Source organism: Branchiostoma floridae, chromosome 10, assembly GCF_000003815.2.
Source record: "Branchiostoma floridae strain S238N-H82 chromosome 10, Bfl_VNyyK, whole genome shotgun sequence".
NCBI classification, from domain to species: Eukaryota; Metazoa; Chordata; class Leptocardii; order Amphioxiformes; family Branchiostomatidae; genus Branchiostoma; species Branchiostoma floridae.
In genome coordinates this window covers 23,038,470-23,043,835 of record NC_049988.1, presented here as the reverse complement: position 1 = coordinate 23,043,835, position 5,366 = coordinate 23,038,470, and the positions used below count along the sequence as shown (strand labels likewise).

Genomic DNA, 5,366 nt, shown 5'->3' with positions numbered 1-5,366 from the left:
GCCAAACACACTGGTGACAAGCCCTACATGTGTGGGGAGTGTGAGTACAGCACAGCTCTGAAGTCTGACTTATCCCGACATATTAGAACACATACCGGTGACAAACCCTACAAGTGTGACCAGTGTGACTATTCTGCTGCACAAAAATCCCACTTGGACAGTCATCTAGCAAAGCACACTGGTGACAAGCCCTACATGTGCGGGGAGTGTGGATACAGGACAGCTTACAAGTCAGCCTTATCTCGACATATGAGGACTCATACCGGTGAAAAGCCCTAGAAGTGTGACGACCTATCACTAGGTAAATCACGCTAATACTCTAGAACATAAGTCATTTGGCATGCAACATACATGTAAGAAGAAAACTGCAGGCGTCCAATTCCAACATTTGACAATAAGCCAGTAAAGTAGGTTCGCACTATTGTACGGCGACATGCAAAACATGTTGCCCTGACAAGATAACAGTGGACAAATCATCATGTAGTTTATATGCGCCCCTTTACGTCTAGAACCGCATCGTAAAATGTCCATAAAACAGTCATTGTACATGTACATACTTTTCGTTTGCGATCGCATCTGTAAATGTAAGCAGTGAGCCTTGTCATGTGAAGAAAGTTTTGGTAACTGTCATGGTTGATATGTAAGAACAGAACTGATTAGTGAACATAACGAAGTTTAATAAAAAGTACAAATTCCATTCCATTGTCTCTTGTGTGGTAGATGCATAATATTGTTTTGGCCATATGCCGTACAAGGTCATAGGTCATTTTTTAAAAGAAATATTTCACAATAATGTTGCATACTAGTTAGTATATATATTTGAAAGAATGGCTCAAGACGAGCAGAGAGGATTTGTTTGTAAACCACATCATGGTGTAACACACCAAATTTTTACTGAACTGCACACGCTGCATATCCGGACAGATTTGCCCACTCAAACCTGGGTGGCCCACCCTCTACGTAAACATCTAGTTATTGCCGTACCTTGTGAAACACTAAGAAATAAAGACGGAAGAAAAGAAAGAAAGACATTAAAGTCCCCAAAGGCTGTCGGATAGTAGTCAAAGTTGCTAGATTCAGATAAAAATACAGGGTACCTGCCTAATAGTGTAGGCGGAACCTTCGATGATGGGTAAGCAGGTATCAAATGACCTTTCACCCCACAGTACCAGTCACCTTTCACTCCTTGCTGCTCCAGACAGACGCTTGCAGGAGGATTGTGCGGAGGTAATAATCATCACTGGAAGCAGGTAAGAACGAGATATACATACGACATGACTGCATTGGTATGAACTGAAGGGGGTAGAGGTCATATCTATGGTATTTGGGCAACGTTAGACAGAAATGTAAGGTTTTTCGGGCTGACAAAAATTATGGAAGTGGGGAGGGGGCATCTTTACCTTCACGACAACAAAGGAAAAAACGTGATTTGTTTTTGCTCAGTTTGTTTTACTTCTTCTTCAAACAAATAATGAATTGACCATACAGATTATGTTTCTTTTTGTCTAAGACTAAACAGATTGTGTTAAAACGGCTAGTCTACCCAACAGGTGACCGATAATTCTACTCAAGGTGCCGCTGGGGTCATTTAGGTCATTGGAGAGTCTATTGTATTGCGGGAGGCACAGGCAGACCCGTGAAAATTTACTCTTATGAAATTATGCCAACATAGATTAAGTTCTCCAAATGTCAACAAGTAGTGATTAATGTCAAAGTTTTGGTAAACTTCTCATTAAGATACTGGTGAAAACCGCACGATGTTAGCATTTGCGGATAAACTGAGGCAAGTCCTAGAGTGCGGATTCTCACATGGCCTATGAAGTACAAGTTTACCCATGGGATTGGGAGGCGCTTTTTAAATGAGGGGTGATTAGCTATGAGCTGTAGGCAATCACAAGAGGTTTGGAGCTAAAATCTAGTCTCTACCAGAGTCCAGATCGCCGGAAAATCGTAGAAATGGAATAAATAGAGGAGTAAGTCAGCCAGGGAACTTAAGCCGGCTAGGGGACAGCACGCGATCCACGGAGTCTAGTGTTGCTATCTTGTTTAATGTCCACTAATCGCTATCTAATAGGTGCTAAGGGGCTAAATAGTCCTTTTATTGCTTTCCGACTCGTCTGTGACAGTCCAAGCAGAAGCAACGAGCCTGTCACATGGGACCTTCCTCTAAAAATAAGGCTCGGCAGTTTACCGGCTTGATATATATAAAAGTCCGAAAAATACATGAAATGCCGAATAGTAATAACAAACACACCGGCAGTGCATGTGTTTATGAATAATAAACAAGTACTGTACGCTTGACAGCCGCCGACTAAATATGGCGGACACAACGACAACAACCCACAAGATAAGCTGCTGTCACAGATATGGAGGTCTAGAAAAACGTGCAGGGGATGAGTTTGTATGCAAAGTGTGTGGGTGTATGCAAAGTGTGTGGGTGTATGCAAAGTGTGTGGATGTATGCAAAGTGTGTACATGACACGCACACACTCTGCAGACATGCGCACACTCTGCAGACACACGCACACTCTGCAGACACACGCACACTCTGCAGACATGCACACACTCTGCAGACATGCGCACACTCTGCAGACACGCGCACACTCTGCAGACACACGCACACTCTGCAGACATGCACACACTCTGCAGACACGCACACTCTGCAGACACGCGCGCACTCTGCAGACACACGCACACTCTGCAGACACGCACACACTCTGCATACAATCGCACTCTGCATACACTCGCACACTCTGCGTACACTCGCACACTCTGCATACACTCGCACACTCTTCATACACTCGCACACTCTGCGTACACGCGCGCACTCTGCATACACACGCACACTCTGCATACACGCACACACTCTGCATACACTCGCACACTCTGCGTACACACGCACACTCTGCATACACGCACACACTCTTCATACACTCGCACACTCTGCGTACACTCGCACACTCTGCATACACTCGCACACTAGATTTTATCTCCAAACCTCTTGTTATTACCTACAGCTCATAGTGTACGTAACATGACCAAACCAGTAACAATGCTGCATGAAGAGGAAGGGGGAGTGGGTAGATTCGAGTAATCAAAATTATCTACAATGAAACTTTTGCGGTCTACTGGTGGCCATTGAAAACCGCTAAAATTAAGTTATTGTTATAAAATCAAGAATTGAGTAACTGCCATTCTTAAAGATGCGTTTTGATGCCAAGCACAGTTTGACGTTTGCACCGAAAAAGGCGCAAGTTTGCCGAACGCTGCGAGACGCGCCCCACGGTACATTAATTGATTTATGACTTACATTATCTCCAGCGCTGAGCTACTTTTTTGTACAAATAATTGGTGGATTAATTTAATATCGTTAGAAGATGGACCAATAGATATATATATATATTGTAGTTGCAAAGCAAAACAATCAGAAAAAAATCACCTTACCGTAAATAGCTTAATAGGCCAGACCATGTAAAGGTTAACCTTATTTATTTGCTCGCAATCTTCTAGTTTTGTTTGGACTATTTGTCTTCTAATGATTTTCTTTTCCATTAGGTTCGACATGGCAGAGAAAGGTGATGGGTCTCCTACTGCTGTTCCCCAGAACGTCGATGATGGGTCTCCTGCAGGATTTTTAGGTGACCGGGATACAAGTGAAACCAAAGACCAGCCAACAGCGAGCAAAACCAGTTTGGCCAGTCAACCGAAAGCAAAAACTGGTGAGAAACCCTACATGTGCATGGAATGTGGGTACAGGGCAGCATGTGAGTCTCACTTATCTCAACACATGAGAACACATACAGGGGAAAAACCATTCAAGTGTTACCAGTGTGACTATTCTACTGCTCAGTTTTCCAACTTGAACCAACATCTAGCCAAGCACACTGGTGATAAACCCTTCATGTGTGGCGAGTGTGGGTACAGGACATCTTGGAAATCTGCCTTATCCCAACACATGAAAACACACACATGGGAAAAGCCATTCAAGTGTGACCAGTGTGACTATTCTGCTGCACAGAAGTACAGTTTGGACCAGCATATAGCCAGACACACTGGTAATAAACCCTACATGTGTGGGGAGTGTGGGTACAGGGCAACTCAAAAGTCTCACTTATCTGTACACATGAGAACACACACAGGAGAAAAACCACTCAAGTGTGACCAGTGTGACTTTTCGGCTGCATATAAGTCCATGTTTAACCGACATCTAGCCATACACACTGGCGACAAACCCCACATGTGTGGGGAGTGCGGATACAGGACAGCTCAGAAGTCTAAATTATCCATACATATGAGAACTCATACAGGAGAAAAACCCTACAAGTGTGACCAGTGTGACTATTCTGCTGCAGTGAAGGCCACTTTGGATTGTCATCTAGCCATACACACAGGTGATAGGCCTCACATGTGTAGGGAGTGTGGGTACAGGACAGCTCAGAAATATGCCTTATCCATGCATATGAGAACTCATACTGGTGAGAAACCCTACAAGTGTGACCAGTGTGACTATTCTACAGCAAAGAAAAGCAATTTGGACCAACATCTAGCCATACATACTGGAGATAAACCCTACATATGTGGGGAGTGTTGGTACAGGACAGCTAAGAAGTCTCATTTAGCCAACCATATGAGAACTCATACAGGAGAAAAACCCTACAAGTGTGACCAGTGTGACTATTCTGCTGCCCTGAAATCCACTTTGGACCGACATCTAGCCAAACACACCGGTGACAAACCCCACATGTGTGGGGAGTGTGGGTATAGGACAGCCCAGAAATCTGCCTTATCCATACATATGAAAAGTCACACCGGTGAAAAACCCTACAAGTGTGACCAGTGTGACTATTCTACAGCAAGGAAATGTCATTTCGACCAACATCTAGCCAAACACACAGGTGAGAAACCCTACATGTGTAGAGAGTGCGGGTTTGGGACAGCTCGAAAGTGTACCTTATCCGAACATATGAGAACTCATACCGGTGAAAAACCCTACAAGTGTGACCAGTGTGACTTTTCTACTGCATATAAGTCCAACTTGAAGAAACATCTAGCCATTCACACCGGTGACAAGCCCTACATGTGTGGGGAGTGTGGGTACAGGACAGCTCGGAAGTCTCAGTTATCCCAACATATGAGAACTCACACGGGAAAACTATGTTAATGAATGAATGAAGACCTATACAGTTTTGCCCAACCGAGCTAAGTACAGGTCACAACAAGTCAAAACATAGGTGTATATATAAACATAAAAGTATCACAAATCTAGTCTAAAATGTGACCAGTGTGACTATTTCGAAGTATGTAAATGCCAGTTTGATTATCGTCTTTCCAAATACACTGCAGGTGATGTGTGGGGAATGTGGGGA

At 43.8% G+C, this 5,366-nt stretch overlaps 1 protein-coding gene across 2 annotated transcripts in view; it reads left to right on the top strand.

The window, feature by feature from the left end:
• Nucleotides 1-1,186: 1,186 nt before the first annotated feature.
• Nucleotides 1,187-5,366, top strand: part of LOC118424699 (gastrula zinc finger protein XlCGF57.1-like) — a 22,725-nt gene continuing 18,545 nt past the window's right edge. The window contains exon 1 of one of the 2 annotated variants that reach the window (XM_035833379.1): nucleotides 1,187-1,250. The gene's annotated coding sequence lies outside the window, so the exon portion shown is untranslated. The remainder of the gene's footprint in view (nucleotides 1,251-5,366) is intronic. The other variant, XM_035833378.1, reaches the window with a different exon arrangement.